This window comes from Triticum aestivum, chromosome 1A (assembly GCF_018294505.1).
Source record: "Triticum aestivum cultivar Chinese Spring chromosome 1A, IWGSC CS RefSeq v2.1, whole genome shotgun sequence".
Classification (NCBI taxonomy): Eukaryota; Viridiplantae; Streptophyta; class Magnoliopsida; order Poales; family Poaceae; genus Triticum; species Triticum aestivum.
Genome location: NC_057794.1, coordinates 446,246,559 through 446,264,658, shown reverse-complemented (window position 1 = coordinate 446,264,658; position 18,100 = coordinate 446,246,559).

Below are 18,100 nucleotides of genomic sequence, written 5' to 3'. Positions count from 1 at the left end.
CCGACTGGGACTAACTGGTTCGCAGCAAGTCAATTAGTCCCAGTCGGCTTGCTGCGAGCCGATTGGAAGCCAATCGGCCTGTGGTGGGCCGACTAGGCCCAGTCAGCCTGCAACAGGCGATGGTGTATTATTTTTAAAAATAAAAATGTAGGCATAATATTTATACAAATTAATAAAAATGTATTATTTAAAAAAAATTAGCCAAAAACCGCGTGGGCGGCATAACTAGTTCAGCGCGCGGGCTGAAATGCCATCGCGCGCTGTTTATTTGCTGCGCCCACTGATGACCCACAAGTATAGGGGATCTATCGTAGTCCTTTCGATAAGTAAGAGTGTCGAACCCAACGAGGATCATAAATAAATGATAAGCGGTTTCCAGCAAGGTATTCTCTGCAAGTACTGAAATAAGTGGTAACAGGTAGTTTTGTGATAAGATAATTTGTAACGAGCTACAAGTAACAAAAGTAAATAAGGTGCAGTAAGGTGGCCCAATCCTTTTTGTAGCAAAGGACAAGCCTGGAGAAACTCTTATATGATGTAAAGCGCTCCCGAAGACACATGGGAATATCGTCAAGCTAGTTTTCATCACGTTCATATGATTCGCGTTCGGTACTTTGATAATTTGGTATGTGGGTGGACCGGTGCTTGGGTGCTGCGCTTACTTGGACAAGCATCCCACTTATGATTAACCTCTATTGCAAGCATCCGCAAATACAATAAAAGTATTAAGGTAAACATAACCATAGCATGAAACATATGGATCCAAATCAGCCCCTTATGAAGCGACGCATGAACTATGGTTTAAGCTTTTGTCACTCTAGCAACCAATCATCTACTTATTACTTTCCAATGTCTTTATCTAGGCCCAAATAATGGTGAAGTGTCATGTAGTCGATGTTCACATAACACCACTAGAGGAGAGACAACATACATCTCATCAAAATATCGAACGAATACCAAATTCACATGACTACTAATAACAAGACTTCTCCCATGTCCTCAGGAACAAAAGTAACTTCTCACAAAGCATAAACATATTCATAATCAGAGGGGTATTAATATGCATATAGAATCTGAACATATGATCTTCCACCAATTAAACCAACTAGCATCAACTACAAGGAGTAATTAACACTACTAGCAACCTACTAGCACCAATCCCGGACTTGGAGACAAGAATTGGATACAAGAGATGAACTAGGGTTTTGAGATGAGATGGTGCTGATGGAGATGTTGATGGAGATTTCCCTCTCCCGGTGAGAGGAGCGTTGGTGATGACGATGGCGATGATTTCCCCCTCCGGGAGGGAAGTTTCCCCGGCAGAACAGCTCCGCCAGAGCCCTAGATTGGTTCCGCCAAGGTTTCACCACGTGGCGGCAGAGTTTCGTCCGAGAATATGGCTTATGATTTGTTTCCCATCGAAAGACTCCATATGGCAGAAGATGGCCACCGAAGGGCCACCAGGGGGCCCACGAGGTAGGGGGCGCGCCTAAGGGGGTAGGGCACGCCCCCTACCCTCGTGGGCAGGGTGTGGCCCCCTGGTGAAGTTCTTACTCTCAGTATTTTTTATATATTTGGAAAACATCTTTCGTGAAGTTTTAGGACTTTTGGAGTTGTGCAGAATAGGTCTCTAATATTTGCTCCTTTTCCAGCCCAGAATCCCAGCTGCCGGCATTCTCCCTCTTTATGTAAACCTTGTAAAATAAGAGAGAATAGGCATAAGTATTGTGACATAATGTGTAATAACAGCCCATAATGCAATAAATATTGATATAAAAGCATGATGCAAAATGTACGTATCAACTCCCCCAAGCTTAGACCTCGCTTGCCGTCAAGCGAAATGCCGAAATCGAAAAATATGTCCACATGTTTAGAGATAGAGGTGTCGATAAAAATAAAATACAGACATGAGGGCATCATGATCATTCTTAGAACAGCAACTTACATAATTCTTTGTCATATAATATCTAATGCTAGAGTAATAATTCAATCACAATATCAAGTATGAATCGTAAACTTCATTGAAAACTAACAAACTACAATCTCAGTCATTGAAGAAATTGCAATTTATCATAACATAGGAAAGAGTCAATGTATAAGAGCCTTTCAGCAAGTCCACATACTCAACTATCATATAATCTTTCACAATTGCTGACACTCACGCAATACTTATGGGTATGGAGTTTTAATCAGACACAGAGAAAGATAGGGGCTTATAGTTTTGCCTCCCAACATTTTACCTCAAGGTTAATGTCAACAGTAATAGTTCATGAAAACTCACATCCAATTAGCCATATATACCAGGATCTTTCCAACATATTGTGCTTGCCAAAGGATAAAACGTAAAAAGGAAGGGTGAGGATCACCATGGCTCTTATGCAATGTAGGAGATAAAAGTAAAAGATAGGCCCTTCGTAGAGGGAAGCAGAGGTTGTCATGTGCTTTTATGGTTGGATGCACAAAATCTTAATGCGAAAAAACGTCACTTTATATTGCCACTTGTGATATGGACCTTTATTATGCAGTGTGTCGCTTTTATTACTTCCATATCACACGCTCATATAAAGCTTATTTCCTCCACACCAATCAATCATACATATTTAGAGAGCAATTTTTATTGCTTGCACCGATGACAACTTACTTGATGGATCTTACTCAATCCATAGGTAGATACGGTGGACTCTTATGGCAAGACTGGTTTAAGGGTATTTGGAAGCACAAGTAGTATTTCTACTTGGTGTAATGAATTTGGCTAGCATGAGGGGGAAAGGCAAGCTCATCATGTTGGAAGATCCAAGACAATATAATTTATCTCAGATGTAAGAAAACATAACCCATTACGTTGTCTTCCTTGTCCAATGTCAACTCTTTAGCATGTCATATTTTAATGAGTTCTCACAATCATAAAAGATGTCCAAGATAGTATATTTATGTGTGAAGACCTCTCTTTCTTTATTACTTCCTATTAATTGCAACGATGACCAAAACTATGTTTGTCAACTCTCAACAACTTTTATTCATCATACTCTTTGTGAGCTCATTACTCTCCATAAGACTCATATGATCTCTTTGTTTCTTTTTATTTCTTTCTCTTTTCTTTTATTCCTTTAGGATCATGGCAAAATAATCAAGCCCTTGACTCAACACTAATCTTTATTATATAGCTCACGGACTCGATTACATAGAAGGATAATAAAGCAAAACTCACAACTAAATCATAGTAAGAACTTTTATTCTACTAGATCAAGATATTATCAAAAGGATCGAACTAAGAAAAACGGTAAAGATAAAAGTGATGGTGATACGATACCGAGGCACTCCCCCAAGCTTGGCAGTTGCCAAGTGGAGTGCCCATACCAGATACTCAATTCTTCTTTGTTGGTGGAGACGGTGGCGATTTTGTTGATGGCGTAGGCTTGTCGTCCTCCTTCCAAGGCATAGGCTCACCATCATAGAAGGATGACCGAGTCTCTGGGATCCTCAAATCTGTAGCCGAACTCATCCTTTTGAATCTATATTCATACTCACAGTTTTGGTTTTGCAGGTCATAGATTTGAGCTTGAAGGTGCTCGATTTTCTCGTGAAGCTTGAAGATGGTCTCCCCGATGTTGTCGGCATCCAGCTTGTGTTTGTTGGTGAATTCTGCGATCATCATGTAGTTGGAGTTGAGTCCACGCTCCACCATCCCCTGACACTTGAAAACTTGTTGCTCCATTGCTTCAAGCCTCGTCTGCACGCTTCCGGTCCCCTTTGGTCCCTCAGCATCACGGATGTGCAGCAACCCATCACGCATCTCAATGGTTTGAGGGTGTCGTTGCACCTCCGCGAGGTAAGGGTTGATGACCTTCTCGAAGAACTTGTCCTTGGTGGCACTTGGAGACGTCATGATAATCTAGACCTGTCAGAAAAACAGCTCGAAACAAAGAAAGGAGATTTTTGCGTGATACGGGAGTCAAAACCCCTGGGAGATTATATAATGAATTTTTACCGACCAAAATACGTGTCATGTACGAAAACGGAGTCCGGAGAGCACACGAGGTGCCCACGAGGTAGGGGGGCATGCCCAGTAGGGTAGGGCGCGCCCTCCACCCTCGTGGAGCCCTCGTGTCCTTCCCGTACTGCTGCTTATTTTTCTATTTTTCTAAATATTCCAAAACGGAGAAATATCGCCTTAAAAACTGTTTTGGAGTCGGTTTACTTACCGTACCACATACCTATTCCTTTATGGAGTATGAAACATTCCGAAAAGTGTTCTTTATGTATTCCTCCGGGGTTACGGTTTCGATAACATTGGTTTCAACATTTATGGGATTACCTGAGATATAGTGTTTGATTCTTTGACCGTTCACCACCTTCGGATTTGTGCCTTCGAAGTTGTTGATTTTTATGGCACCGGAACGGTAGACCTCCTCAATAACGTAAGGACCTTCCCATTAGAGAGAAGTTTTCCTGCAAAAAATCTTAAACGAGAGTTGTACAGCAATACACAATCACCTACATTAAACTCGCGCTTTTGTATCCTTTTATCATGCCATCTTTTAACTTTTTCTTTAAACAACTTGGCATTTTCGTAGGCTTGGGTTCTCCATTCATCAAGTGAGCTAATATCAAATAACCTCTTCTCACCGGCAAGTTTAAAATGATAGTTAAGTTCTTTAATAGCCCAATAAGCCTTGTGTTCAAGTTTGAGAGGCAAGTGACATGCTTTTCCATAGACCATTTTATACGGAGACATGCCCATAGGATTTTTATATGCAGTTCTATAGGCCCATAATGCATCATCAAGTTTCTTGGACCAATTCTTTCTAGACCTATTAACAGTCTTTTGCAAAATTAATTTGAGTTCTCTATTACTCAATTCTACTTGACCACTAGACTGAGGGTGATAAGTAGATGCAATTCTATGATTAACATCATATTTAGCAAGCATTTTACGGAAAGCACCATGAATAAAATGTGAACCACCATCAATCATTAAATATCTAGGGACTCTAAATCTTGGAAAAATTACTTCTTTAAGCATCTTAATAGAGGTGTTATGATCAGCACTACTAGTTGGAATAGTTTCTACCCACTTAGTAACGTAATCAACAACAACTAAAATATGTGTATAACCATTAGAGGAAGGAAAAGGTCCCATATAGTCAAAGCCCCAAACATCAAATGGTTCAATAACAAGTGAATAATTCATGGGCATTTCTTGACGTCTACTAATATTACCAATTCTTTAACATTCATCACAAGATAAGACAAACTTATAGGCATCCTTGAAGAGAATAGGCCAATAAAAACCAAATTGCAATACCTTATGTGCAGTTCTATCTCCAGCATGGTGTCCTCCATAAGCTTCGGAGTGACGCTTGCGTAGGATCTGTTCCTGTTCATCCTCAAGTACACAACGTCTAATAACACCATCTACTCCTTCTTTATAAAGATGTGGGTCATCCCAAAAGTAATGCCTCAAATCATAGAATAACTTTTTCTTTTGCTGGTATGTGAAACTAGGTGGTATAAACTTAGCAACAATGTAATTAGCATAATCAGCATACCATGGAGCAGTATGAGAGGCATTTATGACATTTATTTGCTCATCAGGGAAGCTATCATTAATAGGTAGTGGCTCATCAAGCACATTTTCTAACCTAGACAAGTTGTCTGCAACGGGGTTCTCAGCTCCTTTTCTATCAACAATATGCAAATCAAATTCTTGTAGTAAGAGAACCCATCTAATAAGTCTGGGTTTAGAATCTTTCTTTTCCATAATATATCTCATAGCAGCATGATCAGTGTGAATAGTTACTTTAGAATCAAAAATATAAGGTCTAAACTTATCACAAGCAAATGCAACTGCTAAGAATTCTTTTTCAGTAGTAGCATAATTTTTTTGAGCATTGTCTAGAGTTTTACTAGCATATTGAATAACATTTAGTTTCTTATCAACTCTTTGTCCTAGAACAACACCTACAGCATAATCACTAGCATCACACATAATTTCAAAGGGTAAATTCCAATCAGGTGGCTGAACAATAGGTGCAGAGATCAATGCTTTCTTAAGTATTTCAAATGCTTCTACACAATCATCATCAAAGACAAATGGTATATCTTTTTGTAATAAATTAGTCAGAGGAAGAGAAATTTTTGAGAAGTCCTTAATGAACCTCCTATAAAATCCGGCATGCTAAGGAAACTTCTTATACCTTTGATGTCCTTGGGACATGGCATCTTTTCAATAGCATCAACCTTGGCTCTATCAACTTCAATACCTCTTTCAGAAACTTTATGCCCCAAGACAATACCTTCATTAACCATAAAGTGGCACTTTTCCCAATTCAATACAAGATTAGTTTCTTCACATCTCTGCAAAACTCGATTGAGGTTGCTCAAGCAATCATCAAAAGAAGATCCATAGACAGAAAAGTCGTCCATGAAAACCTCACAAATCTTTTCATAAAAGTCAGAGAATATAGCCATCATGCATATTTGAAAGGTAGCAGGTGCACTACATAAACCAAAAGGCATACGTCTATAAGCAAAAATACCAAAAGGGCATGTAAAAGTAGTCTTTGATTGATCTTTAGCTGACACAGGTATTTGAGAGAAACCAGAATAACCATCTAGAAAGCAAAAATGTGTATGTTTAGATAATCTTTCTAGCATTTGATCAATAAAAGGTAAGGGATAATGATCCTTTTTAGTGGCCTTATTTAATTTGCGGAAATAAATTACCATCCTATAACCTGTAATAATTCTTTGAGGAATCAATTCATCTTTATCATTAGGAACAACAGTAATACCTCCCTTCTTAGGGACACAATGGACAGGGCTTACCCACTGACTATCAGCAATGGGATAAATTATACCTGCCTCAAGGAGCTTTAGTATCTCGTTTCTTACCATTTCTTTCATTTTAGGATTCAGCCAGCATTGATGATCACAAACTGGTTTAGCATCTTCTTCCAAATTAATTTTATGTTGACATAGAGTGGGACTAATGCCCTTAAGATCATCAAGAGTATACCCAATAGCAGCACGGTGCTTCTTCAGAGTTTTCAATAATCTTTCTTCTTCATGCTCTGAAAGGTTAGCACTAATAATAACATGATATATCTTTTTCTCGTCAAGATAAGCATATTTAAGGGTATCAGTTAATGGTTTAAGCTCAAACACGGGATCACCCTTAGGTGGAGGAGGATCCCCTAGGATTTCAACAGGTAAATTGTTTTTCAGAATAGGTTCCTGTTTAAAAATACTTCATCTAATTCCCTTCTTTCATTCATAAACGCATCATTTTCATGGTCTAGCAAATATTGTTCTAAAGGATCACTAGGAGGTACGGCAATAGAAGCAAGACCAATAATTTCATCCTTACTAGGTAATTCTTCTTCACGGTGTTGTCTACTAAATTTAGAAAAATTAAATTCATGAGTCATATCATCTAAACCGATATAACAACATCTCTTTTGCAATATATGGTAGCATTAACAGTATTTAAGAAGGGTCTACCAAATATAATGGGACAAAAGCTATCATGTGAGGAACCAAGAACAAGAAAATCAGCAGGATATTTAGTTTTCCCACACAAGACTTCAACATCTCCAACAATTCCCATTGGTGAAATAGTATCTCTATTGGCAAGTTTAATTGTGACATCAATATCTTCCATCTTAGCAGGTGCAATATCATGCATAACTTCTTTGTATAAGGAATAAGGTATTGCACTAGCACTAGCACCCATATCACATAAGCCATGATAACAATGATCTCATATTTTAACAGAAATAACAGGCATGCCTACTACAGGTCTAGGTTTATCTTTATCAGGGTTTAGCAATTCTAACAGTTTCATTATAGAAATAAATAACATGCCCATCATGTAGCGACCAGACCTCAAACAGTCTGATCTCTGTGCTCCGGTGTCATCCCTGGATCAGTAATGCTGACACCACACAGTACTCGGAGGATTTATAGCAGAGTAGCAATCACACACTTATTACATCGAGTGTCTCAAAAGAGAGCTTATTACAATAAATATGGCTTAAGGCCATCTAATAACGATAACAACGGAAGGCTTGGAAGATAAGTGAGTCCATCAACTCCAACGGCATCACTGAGTATAGAACCACGACCTAAAAACTCCTCAATCATCGTCTGAAAAGTCTGCAACATTAACGTTGCAGCCCGAAAACGGGTCAGCACATGGAATATGCTGGCAAGGTAACACATAGAGAGTAATGGAATGAAACAACTATACTATATGCATATTTGGCTGGTGGAAAGCTCTATGGTTATTGTTTTTGCGTAAAGCCAATTTTCCCTACTTCAAAGGAATAAAATTAATTACTATCATGGTGGTTGTTAAACATTGAGAATGGTTGACAGCATTCTCAATCCCAATTAAGTAACATCATTAAAACCCAACAAAATTAACTTTAGAGTAACATGTTGAGATTCACATGATAATCCAGGTACTAGATACTCAAGATGTCCATAACCGGGGACACGGCTAATCATGATTAGTTTATACACTCTGCAGAGGTTTGCGCACTTTTCCCCACAAGACTCAATCTCCTCCGTTGGTTTTCTCACACTACATGGTGTTTGAGAAACGGATGACCGAGACATAGCCTTTCAGAAGCGCTAGCACCTTACGTTGGATAGACCGGTACACCTACTTTCCCCTACATCTACTAGTCTACCCTGTAAGAGTTCGCACGACTTAATCAACTATGCCAGAGCCCATAATGGCTTGTGGCTACACACGGAAGTTTCTAGTATGAATAATCTCATGATCCCTTTGAGCCTGGGTGGCGGTCCAAAATAAAACAGGCAAGTCCTGGAATACCCAGGTGCCTCAATCCACCAAGATGTGTGTTAGGTTGCCACCTTAGATAAACCATTAATTATCAATCTCACATCTGTCATGGATATCACTCACCCAATCCACGTCTACTAGCATAGCATGGCATACTAAGCAAACGTAGAAGTAACTCCCAAAGGTTTGATAATAAACAGGTAATAGGTACTACCTCATCTACTTCCCATCCCACAATTTAATTAGATCCTAATCATGCAATGTGTGAGGATTGATCTAATGCAAGAAAAACTGGGTTGTAGAAAAAGGTATGATCAAAGTGTTACTTGCCTTGCTGATGATCCGCGAAACCTAGAGATTCAAAGTAACAGGCGGCGCACTCCGGGTATTCTATCGCAGACAAACAAATAAGTATACAATAAGTACTCATCTAATGCACAGGTAAAACTCAAATATAAGATCTAACCAGAAAGTTCAACTTAAGAACCCTGGTTTGCAAAAAGAATCAAATCGAACGAAGCAAAAGAAATCAAACGGCGAAAGAAAACAACTTCGTTCTAGTAATCTGGATCTAAGTCAAATTTTACAGTAGCAAAAACTTGTTTAAGTTAATTATTCGGAAAAAGGGTTTCGAGACGAAACTCCAGGCGCTTGAATCGCCTGATTCCGATAAACGAGCGAAAAGTTATACTAAAACGAAAATCGGATCAGAAATCGCGATCAGAAAATAACCACGGAAAATCCGACGAAAAAAGAAAAACGATGAACAGATTAATCGGTAATTAACCTAATCCGAAAATAATTAAAATAAATAAAATAAAAAAAATCAAAAATAAAACCGGTGAAAAAGAAAAAAAATCGGCACGGAAGTCGAGGCGGCGGCGAACCTCGGGTGGCGCGCTGCTCCGGCGGCGGCAGCGGCGGATCGGGCGCAGGGCTGGTGTGGGCTGGGGGCTCGGGTGCGGCGCTATATAAAGGCGCCCCGGGCGGAGTCCCGCTCGAGTACGGCCCATAGTCGGTTTCATTTTTTTTAAATAATTACGCTCGGAAGAAAAATAAAAAGAAATACTAAACGGACTCCAAAAATCACGAAATAAATTTTCCCGGGTTTCTAAAATCAAGCCCGATTAAGTGGACATTTATTTGGGTCCAAACTACAACTTTGAAAAACGCGCATTTTTCCTAAATTCAATTAAAAATACCGAAAAACTCCGAAATAAATCTTATTTGATTTTTTTATTAAATTCTCAATATTTCTATATTTTGGGAAAGTCATTTTATTCCCTCTCTCATATTTTTGTAATAGAAATAATTGATGATAAAATAAATAAAATCAAATGATCCTGTTTACAAAATTTGAGGAAACTCAAATATGTAAATAACGAAATTCCCAACTCTCTCCGTGGGTCCTTGAGTTGCTTAGGATTTTCTAAGATCAAAACCAAAAGCAAAATAAAATATGATATGCATGATGACCTAATGTATAACATTCCAAATTGAAAATTTGGGATGTTACACATCAATATTATCAGACAAGAGATGTTTAACAATAGCAATATTAGGTTCAACTTTAACTTGCTCAGGAGGTGTATATGTTTTAATATTGCTTTTACGAACCACAATTGAAGCTTTAGCATGATCCTTTATGCTAATAGGGAAAGGTGGTTTCTCAATGTAAGAAGTAGGAACAATAGGATCATTATAAGTAATAGTCTTTTCTTCAACTTTAATAGGTGCATCTACTTTTACTTCTATGGGAGGATGATATTTAAACCACTTCTCCTTGGGGAGATCAACATAAGCAGCAAAAGATTCACAGAAAGAAGCTACTATCTCAGAGTCAAGTCCATATTTAGTGCTAAATTTACGAAAAATATCGGCATCCATAAAAGATTTAACACAATCAAAACTAGGTGTCATACCTGACTCCTTACCATTGTCGAGGTCCCAGTCTTCAGAGTTGCGTTTAATTCTTTCCAATAAATCCCATTTGAATTCAATAGTCTTCATCATAAAAGAGCCAGCACAAGAAGTATCAAGCATGGTGCGATTATTACCAGAAAGCTGAGCATAAAATTTTTGAATAATCATTTCTCTTGAGAGCTCATGATTGGGGCATGAATATAACATTGATTTAAGCCTCCCCAAGCTTGAGCGATGCTTTCTCCTTCGCGAGGCCAAAAATTATATATATAATTGCGATCATGATGAACAAGATGCATAGGATAAAACTTCTGATGAAATTCCAATTTCAACCGTTTGTAATTCCAAGAACTCATATCATCACATAGCCTATACCATGTCGATGCATCTCCCCTCAAAGATAAGGGGAAGACCTTCTTCTTAACAACATCTCCGGGTACACCTGCAAGCTTAAATAATTCACAAACTTGATCCACATATATCAAATGTTCATCAGGATGTTTTGTTCCATCTCCTAGAAAAGGATTAGCTAGCAGTTTTTCTATCATACCCGAAGGAACTTCAAAGCAAGCATTTTCATTTTCATATTCATTTTCAGCAGGTTCAGTAGGTTGAGGAGCAACTCTTTGCTCTACTGGTCGGGGAGAAGATACCCTGAACAAGCCCCTCAGAGGATTACCTTCCATGGTAATAAGTGATAGTAAATTTCAGCACACTATATAAATTTTTCCTTACCAAATTCCACCTACCAAAGGCGCTTCACTCCCCGGCAACGGCGCCAGAAAAGAGTCTTGATGACCCACAAGTATAGGGGATCTATCATAGTCCTTTCGATAAGTAAGAGTGTCGAACCCAACGAGGAGCAGAAGGAAATGATAAGCGGTTTCCAGCAAGGTATTCTCTGCAAGTACTGAAATAAGTGGTAACAGGTAGTTTTGTGATAAGATAATTTGTAACGAGCTACAAGTAACAAAAGTAAATAAGGTGCAGCAAGGTGGTCCAATCCTTTTTGTAGCAAAGGACAAGCCTGGACAAACTCTTATACGATGTAAAGCGCTCCCGAGAACACATGGGAATATCGTCAAGCTAGTTTTCATCACGTTCTTATGACTCGCGTTCGGTACTTTCATAATTTGGTATGTGGGTGGACCAGTGCTTGGGTGCTACCCTTACTTGGACAAGCATCCCACTTATGATTAATCTCTATTGCAAGCATCCGCAAATACAACAAAAGTATTAAGGTAAACCTAACCATAGCATGAAACATATGGATCCAAATCAGCCCCTTACGAAGCAACGCATAAACTAGGGTTTAAGCTTCTGTCCCTAGCAACCCATCATCTACTTATTACTTCCCAATGCCTTCCTCTAGGCCCAAATAATGATGAAGTGTCATGTAGTCGACGTTCACATAACACCACTAGAGGAGAGACAACATACATCTCATCAAAATATCGAACGAATACCAAATTCACATGACTACTAATAGCAAGACTTCTCCCATGTCCTCAGGAACAAAAGTAACTACTCACAAAGCATAAACATGTTCATAATCAGAGGGGTATTAATATGCATATAGGATCTGAACATATGATCTTCCACCAATTAAACCAACTAGCATAAACTACAAGGAGTAATTAACACTACCAGCAACCTACTAGCACCAATCCCGGACTTGGAGATAAGAATTGGATACAAGAGATGAACTAGGGTTTTGAGATGAGATAGTGCTGATGAAGATGTTGATGGAGATTTCCCTTTCCCGATGAGAGGAGCGTTGGTGATGACGATGGCGATGATTACCCCCTCCGGGAGGGAAGTTTCCCTGGCAGAACAGCTCCGCCAGAGCCCTAGATTGGTTCCGCCAAGGTTCCACCTCGTGGCGGCGGAGTTTCGTCCAAGAAGATGGCTTATGATTTTTTTCCCATCGAAAGACTCCATATAGCAGAAGATGGCCACCGAAGGGCCACCAGGGGGCCCACGAGGTAGGGGGCGCGCCCAGGGGGTAGGGCACGCCCCTACCCTCGTGGGCAGGGTGTGGCCCCCCTGGTGAAGTTCTTGCTCTCGATATTTTTTTATATATTTGGAAAACATCTTCCGTGAAGTTTCAAGACTTTTGGAGTTGTGCAGAATAGGTCTCTAATATTTGCTCCTTTTCCAGCCCAGAATCCCAGCTGCCAGCATTCTCCCTCTTTATGTAAACCTTGTAAAATAAGAGAGAATAGGCATAAGTATTGTGACATAATGTGTAATAATAGCCCATAATGCAATAAATATTTATATAAAAGCATGATGCAAAATGGACGTATCACCCACTCCCGCGCACTGGACACTCGAGCGCCCGCTCGCAACTTCCACCTACCCCCATCCAGCCGCTGGCGCCGCCGCCGCCCGCGCCACCTCATTTGTTCCGGCGATCGTTCCGGCGCTTCCCCGGCCTATCCACACACGGTTGCCACTTCCTCCGTCTCCCTTTAGTCGTCGCCGCCCCTGGCGCGCGGCATTCCCCCGACGAACAGCGCCCGGCCGCCCACTGCCGCTCGGCGCCCACAAGGTGTTCGACAAAATGTTTGCAAGGTATGTGTTGCTTCAACTTCACATTTTTTACATGAATTTGGTGCATGTTGTTTGTAGTTTTTATAGCCTAGTTTAAATTGGACATTGTAGATGAGTTCGTCATATGATTCTTCTGAAGAAAAATTTGATATTGAAGAGGAGGAGGATCTTGCAATGATCCTAGCTATGCACATTAATAAAAAACCGAAGCACGGTGGTTCGGTTATGGGTCGGCAGAAAATTTGGAGGGATAGGATCGATGCCCACAACAGATTGATCAGGCACAATTTTGCGGATCCTCCCGTGTACCCCGATTCATACTTCCGGCGCCGGTTTAGGATGAGCACCGAGTTGTTCAGGCGCATTGCAGAGAAACTAGCGAGTCATGACCGGTTTTTTCAGCAAAGGAGGAATGCCGCCGGAGAGCTCGGGTATAGCACCTTTTAGAAGGTGACAGCCGCTTCGCGTATGTTGGCATACGATATCCCCGCTGATCTACTTAATGATCACTTGGACATGGGTGAGAATCAAGCCATCATGTATGTCAGGTGCTTCGCAGTCGGAATTGTGCAAGTGTTTGGTTAGTAGTATTTGAGATCTCCCAATATCGAAGACGCTGCAAGGCTATTGGAGATGAACAAAGCTCGCGGCTTCCCAGGTATGCTTGGCTCAATAGATTGGATGCATTGGAGTTGGAAGAATTGTCCTAAGGCATGGCATGGCCAATTCCATGGTTAAAAAAAGGGTTCCACTATAATCCTTGAAGCGGTGGCCGAACAAGAGACTTGGATTTGACATGCTTTTTTTGGAATGCCTGAATCTTTGAATGACATCAACGTTGTTAATCGGTGACCATTGATGAATAAGGATGCAAATGGTGAATTGTCACCGGTGCAGTTTGTAGCAAATGGTCGTACATACAACTATGGCTACTATCATGCGGATGGCATCTACCCAAAGTGGCAAACATTTGTGAAGCCATTGAAGAAACCGGAAGGTAAGAAAATCTTGATTTCCACAATGCTCAGGCGGCGGCTAGAAAAGATGTGGAGAGAGATTTTGGGATTTTGCAAGCCCAATTTGCTATTGTGAGAGGACCGTCTAGATTTTGGAATCAAAAGATGCTTTGGTACATCATGCACGCTTGTGTGATCATGCACAACATGATCATCGAGAATGAACATGGTGAAGATGTAGACTACTCTCACTATGAGCTCTTGGAACATCCCGTGCGAGTGTGGCGGAGGGCTGCCAGGGTGGCCCGTTTTGTTGCCTCCTATCATGCCATTCGACGTGCCGAAACACATGATGGTCTGCAGAAGAATATCATCGAGGAGTGGTGGGCATTGAACGACTGACAAAGAGCATCATGATTTGTGCATTTGATATTGTATTGTTGAACTATTTGTTGTATTGAAAGATAAACTATTTGTTTGAGTTGTAATAATGAAATTAAACTATTTATTGTTGATTTATTTTGTTTGTGTTTGGAGTGCAATGTTGTTTGTACGAGAGCGCGCGCATAGTATTTTTGCAGCGCCTACTGGAGCTACTCACGCGCGCTAAAGTTTACAGCGGCCGCTGGAGCCAGCGCTCCGCGCAGCGCAAAAACAAGCGATCGGCGCACTGCAAATGCTTTTTTAACACGCCACGTGTTGAGAGGCTATTGAATATGTTCTAAGAAATTTTATTGTATTCATGGTTTGATACTATCCCCTCATCATTTTTGCATAGGTAAACACTAATTGTTTTTCTCTGTGTAGCAGATGCATTGCCATGATAGTTTTGTGCCGCATGACCGGGAACCGATACCAGCTTATAGCACTTCTACTCCAATTTGCTGAATGCGCCATCACTATTCTCCTTGTTAATTTTGAGTATGAATCACCATTGCATTAATATATTCAGATACTATGGTAACTGTAGTTCTTTATAGGATACTGGTAACTGCATTGTGTTATGTCTAATTCAGGCATGAGAATAAACCAACTGCAAGCACTCTAATCATCTAAACTTCTAAGTTTCAGCAACACACTTGGCAATCCAGGGGGCCATAAAGCGTTTACACTACTAGGGAAAAGCCTAGCAGCAGCGCGGGTTTTAGGCCTATCAGTAGTGCGGGATGGGGCGCTACTGGTACAGTGCTACAGCTAAAGGTTACAGTAGCGTGGGTTAACCCACGCTACTACTATATCGACTTAGTAGTAGCGTTTTCTACAAACAGCGCTATTGGTAGTTACTAGTAGCGCTTCTCCCTCCACGTGCTACTACTTTTATTTTGTTTTTTTATTTCATGTTTTATTCATACACCTTTATACAAGTTTTCATATAGCAGCAATTTAGAGATTATTTTTACATCATAATGAGTTATTACATCACTGGGTGAAAGAACCGTGGACTAGTTTCAAGTGGATGGACATCCACTTGAAACTAATCCGCAGTTCTTTCACCGAATGACATAATAAATATCATCGTCATCATCATCATCATCATATCATTAACAACTTATCATCATAATACATCATTGTCATATAACACCTCCTCATGATCATCGTTTTCATCAATGAGACATCACATAGCAAGTTGGTCACTAGTCATAATCACAACTACTCCTCATCATCAACTCTAACACATTGTACCACATAATAAATATTGTACCTCATAGGACGTACTACATTCTCTTAGGACCTACTATATTCTCTTAGGTAAAATAGCATAAAACAAGATAGCCCCTGACTCTCCATTATGGAGAATGGAGATTATCCCGTCTCCAATTCTTACCTTTCGCACAATGTTGCTTCCAAGTACCTCCTTACGACTGTCCATACATTTTTTCCATTCTGTGATTTTCATGTCTCCACCTCTTTTAGAAATACGATATGGACATGTGAGGTTCGTAGGACGACCTGGCTGTATGTTCAAAACATTAAGGCGACCTTTCTGATACATCAGATGAGGCACGCAATCATCCGGGATTTCCTGTTGAAAAATATGGTAATAACTTTGTAGTTAGCAATGTAGTTAAGTTTTAAAAGAATTTATGCAAAAGATGCATGGATGTCGTAATAGTAAAAAATCTTACCATGCCATCTCCATGGATGTTACCGTAGTTCAACACATGCACTAATGGCACGTATTGACCATAATGTGGAGGAGTTTTATTATAGATATTGTAATTCTCAAGATCAGTATAAAATGCAACCAGATGATTTTTCTCCTGATAAGTTAATTCAAAGCCATCGGTGTAGTAGGTCCTGTCTACCATGTTCCGCACATTGTTTGAACAATGAAAATAAGCTGTCAATGAAAATAAACTGTCAACTATTTTGAAATGAACAATATAAATTAGTTAATAACTATGTTTGAGAAACTCACATGGCGGTAGAATTGGAAGCGTATCAACAAGGACCCAAATGTCCAAGTTGTGTTGGTCGATGCCAGGATCACCAAGATCCATGGTGACAAACATACCCTCTTGAAAATCATACATCTTGCAAAGTGCTTCCCAACCCGGACAACCAAAATGGGATACGCTCTCAGAATTGTATAGATTTACCTCAAAATCCATACCATGATGGGTCCTTAGGTTAATTTTCTTTGTTTAATTCATCTCATGATCTTTAAAACCCATCCTCTCCAAGACATAGCGTCTTGCATGGCATGGGATAAGCTAGTCGAATTGTAAAAGATGAAAATTACACATTGAAGTAGTAGAAGTCAAGCTTAATTACGAAAAAACACTTTGCGTCGTAGCTTACCATCTCACAATCGAAGGCCTCCTCGAGCTTAATGCTGAAGCGCCAATCTTCGTCCAGGTAAGGCCTGTCGCAGAAACCCCGGTCGTCGTGGCACCAGTCGCACTCCCCCTGGAGACTTTCGTCGTCCGAGTACGACATTTCCTATGTTCATAATTCAAATATTAAACTTGTACAATTAAATATATGTACTAAACGAGTACGACATTACACCCCACGACAACAGTCGGGATTCTTCGGCCTCTACAAACTTAAAGTCAATCCGAAATATCGTTTAATTATCTTTCTAGAAAATCTAGGCCACTCGATATTTCCTACATATTCTAGCACAAGTCATGCCAAAATTCACGGAAAATTCCGGCATGACCTTTGCTAAAACAGGACATATCGAGCGCCTGAAATTTGCCGGAATGGAAATTAATCAACACTCTGGCAAAACATAGGCCCCTCGGAGTAACATGAACATGAACATGAACATGATCGGCCACTTAGGCAACCGCATATCCTATTTGAGCAACACAAGATATACATGTTTTTATCTACATCATATCTTATAGGACTCATATTGACATGGAGATTTGGCTGGTCTCACCTCGAGGTTGAAAGGGGTCGGTGATGGGGACGACAGCGGGGATGATGGAGGGGCTCCTTGATTTCTGCAAAAACAAAAACCCTATAAATAAAACCCTAGCGAACGACATCGATGCGGGAATAATTGCTTAAACTAAAAAAATAACAACAAATGTGACATGTTCAACTAGTTCTATTAATTCAAATAGTTCTTACTAAATATAAACTTACTATAAATAGAAATAAACTAAAAATAAACTAGTTCAACTAGTTATATTAATTTTCTTACTAAAATTACATTAGTTCTATTAATTCAACTAGTTCTTACTAAAACTAAACTAGTTCAACTAGTTTATTAATTTACGTACTAATTATTTTAAACACTTACTAAAGACAGTAAGAAAACTACATTATACAAAGTAGGGAGGAGGGGAAGGGAGGAGGAGGAGAGAGGAGGAGGGGGAGGAGGCCGGTGGGATCGGAG